Genomic DNA, 11,742 nt, shown 5'->3' with positions numbered 1-11,742 from the left:
TTAGAAGAGCAACGATGGAGCCAGAAAATGGGAAGCTTATGGACAGGCTGAAGTCCACAAAGTATATACACCATGTCTCTTTTGAGACAGTGCATTCGCTGCTTAGAGACCAAGACCTAAAAATAACAGGAGAAAATGCTTATTTTACACAAAAAATAAAGTAGAGGTTAAAAAGGGGTTGAAAAGATGTTTACTCTGCGTGGCACATATTCCACTCAGTGTCATATTCCACTCAGTGTCACAAGTTGGGACTGACTTTGCAGTCATAATCATGGTGCCTTCTGGGATTTGTAGTTGACAGTTGACCATTACACGCATGGCATTAAACTGTCCCGTTGATTAAAAAGTCAAGTCAAGACTAGCTGAGCATAACTGAATGATTGAGAGACCAGCAGCTGATTTTATCAGATGACTTCAATCACCAAGGCACCATATTTCCAGTTTGGGGGTTACAGTTTAATAAGTTGGGTATTCTGTGAGCTGCAGTCGATTTATTTCAGTATAACTGATTGAAGTAACAACCTACCATGGGAAAATTAAGTGATTATTTTTGGAATGCAGTTTTTATATAGTGCAAATTCGACCCAAAAGTATTGTAGCACATTACACAAGGACAAATTCATTTTATGTAGGCACAATCAATCAATCAATCAATCAGAACATTTATAAAGCGCGCTACTCACCCGTGAGGGTCTCAAGGCGCTAGGGTGGGGATGCAGCAGCCAGGTCTTAAGGAGTCTCCTGAAGGTCAGCAGATCTTGGGTCTGTCGCAGGTGGATGGGGAGGGTGTTCCATGTCTTGGTGGCGAGGTGAGAGAATGATCTGCCGCCTGTGGTCGTTCGGCGGATGCGTGGGATGGTGGTGAGGTCAGCGGAGCCAAGCTGGCGGTTCGGGGTGTAGAAGGTGAGTCGTTCATTGAGGTATGTTGGGCTGGCGCCGTGATGTGCTTTGTGGGCGTGGGTGAGGAGCTTGACAGTGATCCTCTTGTTGACCGGGAGCCAGTGCAGGTCTCTTAGGTGGGCGGTGATGTGGTTGTGGCGAGGGATTCCGAGGATGAGGCGCGCGGAGGCGTTTTGTATGCGTTGGAGTCTCTTCTGGAGTTTGGCCGTGGTTCCCCCGTAGTCCAGCCTGCTGCTGACGAGGGCTTGAGTGACCGTCCTTCTGGTTTCGGTGGGGATCCATCTGTAGATCTTGCGGAGCATGCGGAGGGTGTTGAAGCAGGAGGAGGAGACAGCGTTGACTTGCTGGGTCATGGAGAGCGTTGAGTCCAGGATGAAACCCAGGTTGCGTGCGTGGCTGGTGGGAGTCGGGGCAGCTCCCAGCGTGGCCGGCCACCAGGAGTCATCCCATGCGGAGGGGGTGGCACCGAGGAGGACCTCCGTCTTGTCAAAGTTCAGTTTCAGAGGGCTGGTCTTCATCCACTCTGCGACGGCTTTCATTCCCTCGGGGAGGTTGGATTTGGTGGTGGCCGGGTCCTTGGTGAGGGAGAGGATCAGCTGGATGTCGTCCGCGTATGAGATGATGTTGAGATGGTGCGACCGGACGATGTTGGCGAGTGGTGCCATGTAGATGTTGAAAAGGGTTGGGCTGAGGGATGATCCTTGGGGTACGCTGCAGGTGATCGTGGTGGCTTCAGATCTGAATGGGGGGAGACAGACTCTCTGGGTTCTGCCGGTGAGGAAGGAGGTGATCCAATTCAGGGTTTTGTCGCGGATTCCTGCGTCGTGGAGGTGTGTGCGTAGGGTGTTGTGGCAGACAGTGTTGAAGGCGGCCAAGAGGTCCAGTAGGATGAGGGCTGCGGTTTCGCCATTGTCCAGCAGGGTCCTGATGTCGTCGGTGGCAGTGATGAGGGCGGTTTCGGTGCTGTGATTGCTGCAGAAGCCGGATTGGGAGGGGTGCAGGATGTTGTTCTCCTCCAGGAAGTGGGTTAGTTGTCTGTTGGCGGTCTACTCAATGACTTTCGTAGGGAATGGGAGCAGGGAGATGGGTCGAAGGTTCTTGAGGTCCTTTGGGTCCGCCTTGGGTTTCTTGAGAAGGGCGTTGATCTCAGCGTGTTTCCAGTTCTCCGGAAAGGTGGCTGTCTCGAAGGAGCTGTTGATGATCTTTCGGAGTTGGGGTACGATGATGGAGCTAGCTTTGTTGAAGATGTGGTGGGAGCAAGGGTTGGAGGGAGAGCCGGAGTGGATGGTGTTCATGATTTTAATGGTGTCTTCGTCATTGACCTGGATCCAGGAGAGCCGGAGGTCGGTGTGTTTGGTGTGTGTTGAGTCGGGGGTGTCTGGGTGTCGAAGCTGTCGTGGATATCTGCGATCTTGCGGTGGTAGAAGGTGGCCAGGGAGCTCCAGAGTTCTTGCGATGGTGGGATGTCATTCGTGCTGGAGAGCTCTTTGCTGTTGTGTGCGTTGTTGTCGATGCATTCCTTGAAGGAGGTCCTTTTGGCGGATCGGATGAGTTGGTGGTGTTTGCGTCTAGCGTTCTTGAGGGCTGCGTGGTTGTCTGGTGTCTGGTCTTGGCGCCACTGCTTCTCGAGTCTTCGGCAGGTTAGTTTGGAGGTCTGGAGGTCGACGTTGAACCAAATGGCTCTCGGTGGGTGCGCCTGTTGGAGGGTTTCCTGATCAGGGTGAGGGTGTTGGCACAGTTGTCGATCCATTGTCTGAAGTTGTGGGCTGCTGCGTTGGTGTTCGAGGGCTCGGATGGAGGTTCTCGGGCAAGGGTGGTGAGGAGCTGGTCATCGTGACTTTGTTCCAGTTGCGGTGAGGGATTCGTTGTGGTTGGATGTGCGCGGTGTGTTTCTCGAAGGAGAAGTGGATGCAGTGATGGTCGGTCCAGTAGAGTTTGGTGGTGTGGCTGAAGGTGACATGGTTGCTGGCGGAAATAATGGGCTTGAGCGTGTGTCCGGCGGAGTGGGTGGGTGTTGAGACGAGCTGTTTGAGTTCGAGGTTGGCTAGATTGTCGATCAGGGTTGTGGAGTTGCTGTCGTTGGAGTTCTCGAGGTGGAAGTTCAGGTCTCCGAAGAGGATGTAGTCTGTGGAGGCGAGGGCATGCGTGCTGATGAGGTCTGCGATGGAGTCGTTGAATTGTGGTCGGGGTCCCGGGGGTGTGTGGACAAATAATAACATTGATAAAGCGCATGGCTACACTAGCTAGTGTTTCCCCGCGCTGTGACAAGAGCCCCTTTAGGCCAGGAGGGTGAAGCAGAAAAGGATCAGACAGGGGAATTACCAGATGGGAAAAGCCACGTCTTGAGCTTTCTCCGGAAAAGAGTCTCCTATCGCAAGTTTGTTCCAGTTTGTAGCCGCTAGAAAGCGGAAGGAGCGCCCGCCCATCCTGGCTCTTCTGATGGTCGGGATGCTGACCTGACCCGTCCCACTAGATCTTAAACAACGCATGGGGACATGTGGGGTAAGCAGATTATGCAAATAAGAGGGGCCCTTCTTCTGCAGAATGCGGTGACTAATGCACATAGCTTTAAAAAGAACACGTTCCCTCACCGGTAGCCAATGCAGGGAAGCCAGGGCCTTGCTAGAAGAGGCTCTCCTCTGAAGCATTAGAACGAGACGCGCTGCCGCATTCTGAATGCGCTGGAGTCTCTGAACACATTTGGTGTTTGCTCCTAAGTAAAGGATGTTCCCGTAGTCCAAACGAGATGTCATAAGGGCGTGAACCATCGTTTTCCTCACTGACACAGGGAGTACATCTAAGGTCTTGCGGGGACTACATAGGACTCCAAAACAATTCCCAGTCATTCGCCTAGTATGAGTTTCAAAGGAAAGTTTGGTATCTAGCCACATCCCCAGATTCTTAACCGGATCCCTAGGTGATGGAGTAGGACCCAGCGTCTGAGGCCACCATGCGGAGGACCAAATTGAGGGAGCCTTACCTATCACTAAAACCTCTGTTTTGTTGCCATTAAGTTTAAGGCAGTTAGAGGCCATCCATGACGCCAGTTCATGAAGACACATTGAAAAATTAATGGCTGCCTCCTCAGAGTCTTGAGTAAGGGTCACCATGAGTTGTGTGTCGTCAGCGTATGACACCACATTGACTTCAAACTTCCCTACAATCTCTGCCAGGGGGGTAATGTAGAGATTAAAAAGAGTCGGGCTAAGTATGGAGCCCTGAGGGACCCCTTTATCCAGCTTGACACTTTTAGAGAGGAAAGGTTTCTGAGACACCTGGAAACTGGGGCCGAGAAGAAAAGATTTTAACCATTCCATCGCCCTACCAGCCAAGCCTCCTTTCCTAAGGTGCTGCAGTAACATGTGACGGGCAACAGTGTCGAAAGTGGCACTGAGATCTAAAAGGACTAGAGCAACCGTCTGTCCTGCATCCACATGTCTACGGATGGTTTCAGTAGATAAAAGCAGAGCCGATTCAGTAGAGTAGATGGCACAGAAGCCTGATTGTGTAGGGTGAAGAAGGTCATGGTGATTGATGTGAGCAGTCAGTTGGATGTTTACCACCTTCTCTGCTAATTTAGCAAAGAAAGGCAAGAGAGAATTGGGACGAAGGTTATCAAGCTGACTCATACTCATGTTCGGTTTCTTTTTAAGGGGAATGACAATAGCCTCTTTCCAACTTTTGGGGACAACTCCAGATGAAAACGATAGCTCAAGAAGATGTCTAATGTAGGGCTCAAGAACATCTAAACTCCCTCTTAGGATCTTGGGGGAGGCTGGATCACTAGAGAGCTAGACTTGATACTGAGGGCTACTCCTTTAAGTGTGTCCCCACTGGGGGCTACAAAATTACATAGGCAGTCCGCCTCTGATATCCTGGATATTCCCTTCCCATCTGCACATCCGTGTTGTGCTGAAACAGGGAAAGTGGAATAGATTTTCTCCACCTTCTCCGCGAAGAAGTCCATTATCCTATTACAGGAATCGGCTGAGCTCGTGTCAGGGACTGTCACTCTTGCTAACGACAAGGGTTCCTCTGAGGGTGGTGTTGTGATCGACGTGGATCTGGAAGTGTAGGTGCTCGGCCATGCTGAGGGAGTTTTCTTAGTTTGTTGGAATTCTGATGGTGCTCCTGTGGACGATGGAGATTCCTCCTCCTGGTTTGTTGTTTCGGTCCCTGCGGGTGATTTTATAGCCGTCCGGGATGGCTATGGCTATGTCGGGAGCCGATGAGGCGTTCATCCAGGTCTCTGTCAGGAAGGAGACATCCGGGGAGGATGAATCGAGAAGGTCCCAGAGTTCGACGGCGTGCTTGTAGACTGAGCGGGTGTTGAGTAGTATGCATCTGAGACTGTTGTGGCCTGCTTTGATGGGTCGTGCCTGTGTGCGCTGGCTGGTGTAGCTGCAGTTTCGGCAGGTGAAGGGTCCGTGGGTGAGCTTCGGGGTGGCCTGGAAGCAGGCGGAGGGTCGGCTGGCGTTGAGTGCATGGAGGGTGGTGGAGTCGTAGGGGGCAGGGGGTCTGGCACTGGGTGCGGTCCAGGCACGAATGGGCACAGACGGGCTTGCCTTAGGCATGACAGCAGTGCACCAGCAGCGTGACCGAGCAGCGGTGGGCATTTGTAGGGGAGGGACGAGCAGCTGGGAGGCGGGAACGGGGCAGAAGGGAAGGGGTCAGTGGAACAGCGGCGGCGGGCAACGGAGGGAAAACAAAAAACACAACGAGGGGGCACAAATGAGCAATATAAAAAATAAACAGTAGCAGGCACAATTACAGAAGTTAAACTGACGAAAACAGTACCAGGCACAAATACAGCAAGTCAATCACTCAGGCAAAAGCGGAATCATGGTAGACTCGAACCCTGCAACAGAGGGGCTGGCTGGCGTCAAGGCGACGCAGAGCACCACGGAGCTGCCAGGGAGAGTGAGGTCCTGGGACCAAGATCTGAGGACTCACGCGCGCTCCCCCGCAGCCGTCGGCATTTGTAGGGGAGGGGGGAGGGACGAGCAGCTGGGTGGAAGGGGAGGGGTCAGTGGAACAGCGGCGGCGGGAAACGGAGGGAAAACAAAAAACACGAGGGGGCACAAATGAGCAATTTAAAAAAATAAACGGTAGCAGGCATGATTACAGAAGTTAGACTGACGAAAACAGTACCAGGCACAAATACAGCAAGTCAATCACTCAGGCAAAAGCGGAATAAGGGTAGACTCGAACCCTGCAACGGAGGGGCTGGCTGGCGTCAAGGCGACGCAGAGCACCATGGAGCTGCCGGGGAGAGTGAGGTCCTGGGACCAATGTCTGAGGACTCACGGGAAGATTAAGTGATTTGCCCAGAGTCACAGGATGTTGTAGCTGGCTCTGTTGTCTGCTTTCTTCTCTCCAACCCTACTCCTGTCCCTGTTTCTTCAAGAACACCCCCATCCGAAACAGACAAAAGGAAAAAGAAAACAGTATTAGTCGGCCAGCACTGGCCGCTTTAAAGCGCTTTTTTTTACCGGACCTGTCATCCATCCCTCCAGCTCTCCTGTTTACCGACCCCTACTCGATCTCCCGTTCACCACTGCCACCCGATTGCCAAAGCCAATAGCTCGCCTATAGGTGAGATGTATTGACTGTTTTGAGGAGCCCATAGTTACATTACACATATACACCTTTATTACTCCTCGGCTCCCTGAAAGCAGAGAGGACCACAGGGCATGGTTCCCAGTACCCCCAGTACACTCCAAAGGTGGGGTGACCTGGGATATGGAGCAGTCGAAGATTTTTCTCTCCTGAGTGTGGATTCATGCAGTGAGGCACTGAGTGTCCAGTGTGAATTTTCTTTAAATAACCATACCTTTGCTATAGAGCCTCAAGCTAAGTATGTAACATTCCAGACTCTCCATGGAGGGTTTTCTGCCTTACAGTTTAGGCTAAGCGTACAGGGAGTGACTGCACCAGGTGCACTGATGTAACAGAGTCCTGAATAAAGCACATATAAGCCCTGGCTACAAGAAAGATACTTTGCCTCTGCTTATCAGAACCATCTCCTCAGGCAACAACTGGTGATATTCTATTTATTTATGTTGAATTTATTTGCAGTTTTATATAGTGCAAACGTGGCCCATGGGCATCAAAACCCTGCACAAGAAAACAGGTTCAACAACTGTCAAGAGCAAATATATAAGCAAAGCAAGAAAAAAGTATAAAATTGACAAGGAACAAGAGATCAGTTTTGAACTGTTGTTCAAAATAAACCTATAAGCAAACAATATGAACACATGATATTGACGAGGACGAGTCCATAGTGTAGGAGTGAGCATAGTTTTAGCCAAAAGGCCTTTCAAGAAGAAGAATTTTTAAATCCTATTTTAAAGCTAGCATGACATGGGGCTGTGTGAAGGGCTGGAGAGCAGGAGTACCAAATCCTTGCTGCGCCTCCAAAAGAGGATTGGTTCTTATAGGATTCTTGGTTAAATGTGGGCTGCTCCCGGATTAGGGTCTCTGCGTTTTTTTAAAACTGTTGCGCGCCAGAGATTTGTAGTTTTCTAGTCAGGTTGAAGGGAGACGAGTCCTTAAACACTTTGTGAGTGATGCAAGTAGTTTTAAACGGTGCTCCGACTTCAGTGGTATCCCACTGAAGGGTCTGCGGGATGGGAATTATGTAGTCAAAGTTTCTGCGTTCTGAACAAATCAAATGGCTGAATGTAAAATTGCTTTGAGTGGAGCTAAGTATGCGTCTGGTAGACTGAAGAGAAGAGAATTTCCATAGTCCAACCTAGAGTGCACAGCAGTTGGACAGCAGCTTTTGAGTCCGGTTGTGGTATGAAATGTCTGATGTCCCAAAAAGGTTTAGTTGGAACTGGGCATTCTTGGCCATAGTAGCTGTTAGACCTGTAAGACTTAGGCTAGTCTTCCCCCAATTATTTTGCCTTCTGCCTTTCTGTTTTGCTGAATTTGTTTTTATTGGCCTTAGGACTCTGTACGTTGCCACTGCTAACCAGTGCTGAAGTGCTTGTGCTCACTCCCATAAACTTTGGTGTAGTTTGATCAATCTTCATGAAATTTCCCCCAAAAAAGTGTTGGTTAACATTGAAAGTTTGGGGGTAGTCTGTGCAGTGGGGACTGAGAATTTGTGGCATGGAAAAAGGGTGTGTTTGTAATGTTAATTCCCATAGGAACCTTTAGGCACACGTACAGCCCAAACTGCTGAAATGACTTACACCAAATTTGGCAGGGAGGTAGATGTTGGTTCAAAGAAGTGCCTTTTGCCTATTTGGTGTAAATTTGTTCAGTTGTTATTGAGACATTTAAGCCGAAAATTATAGCGATATCTCCGGGCGTAGATATATCGAGGTGGTTTCGCTATTACTTGCCAATGCACACGCCTACGGGAATGCTGATTGGCTGGACGGAACCTGAACAGAAAATTGCAGCCGCCATTTTATTTATCGGGAAAGGTTCCGGGGGCTGAACATTTCTGAAAAAAGCTAACATAAAGGGCCAGAGTAGAGGTACTCTGATCCCATGTTTGAGAAATGGGGGTGTTAGTGAGACAAGTATAAAATAGATTTTTTTAATCGCAGCGATATTCGCGAAGACAGCGCGACCGCCAGCATGCCCACCCCCGTACCGTTGCTGGGACATCACAATTATCACGAATATTAGTGAAAATATAAAAAATATATCAGTGAATCTTTAATACACATTGTAATAGAGATATTGAGTTTCTGATAAATGTTTTTATAGAGTTATTTATACAGTGAGTTAACTACTGTGATGGTCAGAATTAATTTATAGTTTTAATTTTTTAATGCGGTGGTGGCTATTGAATTCCAGCTTTAGCTTTCTACTTTCGCGACATAACCGCTAGGATCGCAATTTTCCGACGGCATCACGATCACCGCGAAAACAGAAATTAGGTTTTAAAAATGGTTGTTCTAGAAATACACTAGAAAGACGTGAGGATGAAGTGTACAGTGATAAACCGCTAATGTGTATAATACTGTAATATGTGTGCATATATGTGTTTTCACTTTATGGAAAAGGTGCAATAGTCGTGGTTTATGGCGACACCGCGACGCCCCCCAATAACTGTGAAAATGAAAAATGGGTCTTAAAGATGGTTTTCAATATGCTTTGAAAGAAGTATGTATATAGTAATATGTGTAGTGCAATGTTAAAAATGGATATTTTTACATATTATTTTTGGATTTGTTAGTGGCCATTGAATGTCTACTTTTTTGTTTTCTGTTTTTACAACGCGTCCGCGGGTATCGCGACGTTGTTGCTAACAACCCCAAAAACCAAAAAAAGGTCACCATATTTAGGGTACTAGGGTGGCCCCGGCAAGAGCCGTTGAATTGGTTGGGTACATATGACTGCTACACATAAGACCAGACGCAGAGTTTCAGGTTCCTTAGAAACACCCTGTTGCCTTCATCTGTAAAATGCACTCCATCATTTCTATAAATTTCATGCACATCAAAACGCATATTGTTGTTATAGATACAGCCCATGCAATGATCTCTGAGGAATGCAAAAACTGTTTCATTAATATGTTTCCTGGCTTTGTCAATCTATGGACAGAATTAATTTGACCACTTCCATTTCTGTCTCTGGCATATATTAGAGTACACCAAGACAGTGTGAGTGAAAAGCGACATCAGTTCTGCAAAGGTTTCTTTCATTAGGATTTTCAGCCCTATCCCAATCAATGTGCCTAGGTCATTGCCACCACAGTGCACAATCATGAGGAAGGTTACAGGGACGTTATAGTTAGGAATTATATATTTTTTTAAATGTAGAAATTCACTGAAAAGAATAAAGGTTACAGTGCCATTATAGTTAGGAAATAGAATTTAAAAACTCACTGAAACAAAAGAACAATTGTTACTTACCTGTAAACAGGTGGTTCTCCAGTATTGGTGTCTTTCATAGATTCACATGCTTGAATAGTCCCCGTCGTCGGAGTGGGAGTCCCACGGTAAATAATATAGCAATATATACAAACATAATATATATATATATATATATATATATATATACATATACATAAGTAATCATATAAAAACAGAGATATAAGTAAGTGATAAACATCAAGAATGTCCTTATATGAAATCTCCATAGAGATACATGGAAAGAGAAAAAAGACATTCGCAGTCTATCTCTGTCATTATGTTAGTCTAAACTAAGGCCAATCAGGCGCCAGCTCCTCTCTAGAACCTTCTCCTCAGAGCTCCTCACCTCAGATTTTCGTAGCACCAAAGTGACTTTAGAGTGTATGAGGAGAAGAGAGCCTCTGAAGGGAGGAGGGAGGGTCGCATGTGAATCTATGAAAGACACCAATACTGGAGAACCACCTGTTTACAGGTAAGTAACAATTGTTCTTCTCCAGTATTGGGGTGTCTTTCATAGATTCACATGCTTGAATATAGAATAGCTAGCAGTAACAATTATCATTGTTTCCATAGTCATAACAGCACTAAAAATTGTAATGCCAATCAATATCCTCATATATATGATATTACTGAATATCTATATAAGTGTAAATGAACCATTATTTCAACGGTAAATGGAAACAATATGGAGGAGGGAAGGAAGAGGCTCACCTTATTTAAAAAGATTGCGAAGCACTGCCTGCCCAACTGCAGTATCCTCTTCGTTTAAAGTTGCCAAGCAGTAGTGTCTAGTAAACGTATGTCTGCTTGACCACGTAGCTGCTCTGCAGATCTGATGTAAAGGCACTCCAGCAAATAAGGCAGTTGAGGATGACATTGCTCTAGTGGAGTGAGCTCTCACTGGTGACAGCAAAGGCTTGTTTGCCTTTTGATGGCAGAAGACGATGGCTGCTGAAACCCAACGTGCAATAGTCGGTTTTGTAACTGGACGTCCTTTGTGACAGCGTCCATAAGCTATGAAGAGTTGATCAGACTTTCAAAAAGAAGCTGTTCTGTTGATGTAGAACTTTAAACATCGTTTCACATCCAACGAATGTAATCTTTGCTCCGCAGGAGTTTGAGGATTAGCAAAGAAAGTCTTTAAGATCACTGGCTCGTTAATATGAAAGTCTGAAGGCACCTTAGGCAAGAATGTTGGATTAGTGCGCAATACTACAGAATCTGGTTTGAACTGTAGGAAAGGAGGATTTATTGTAAATGCATGAATGTCACTGACGCGACGTGAAGACGTTAGCGCTAGAAGAAGAGCCACCTTCCATGTCAGATACTTTAAATCGACCTTGTGTATAGGTTCGAACGGTGGTCTCATTAGTTGTGCCAACACAATGTTAAGATGCCACAATGGAGGAGGGCGTCTAACAGGTGGAAATTTGCGAAACAACCCTTTGAAGAATTGATGGATTATCCTTGAAGAACAAAGGGAAGTTGAACCATCCTGACGGAAACGGGAAATTGCCGCCAGAAAAACTCTCAAGGTTGCATGAGAAAGTCCGGAATTAGCTAATTGCAAGAAGAACGGTAGCAATTGTTCTGGTGTAGAGTGAAATGGATGAACCCCATTAGATGCACACCAATGGCAGAATCTCCTCCATTTCAACTTGTACGTTTTTATCGTAGAAGGAGCCCTCGCCTGAGCCAAGATGTCTCTACAGTCCTGTGGAATGTCTAGATGGGCAAATTCACAGTGCTCAGGTTCCAAGCTGATAAGCTCAGTGATGAGGGATTCGGATGACAAATTTTCCCCTTGCTCATTGTGAGTAGATCTGCTCGAGGATGTAGGAGGATTGGTTCGCATTGGGACAGTAGGAGTAGTTCCGAGAACCATGCCTGTCGAGGCCATCGTGGGGCTATGAGAAGTTGATGGCAGGGCTGCCTCCGCATCTTCCACAGGACCCGAGGTACGAGA

The sequence above is a fragment of the Triturus cristatus genome, chromosome 10 (assembly GCF_964204655.1).
Source record: "Triturus cristatus chromosome 10, aTriCri1.1, whole genome shotgun sequence".
Taxonomy (NCBI): domain Eukaryota; kingdom Metazoa; phylum Chordata; class Amphibia; order Caudata; family Salamandridae; genus Triturus; species Triturus cristatus.
Note: the sequence above shows the minus strand (reverse complement) of the source record.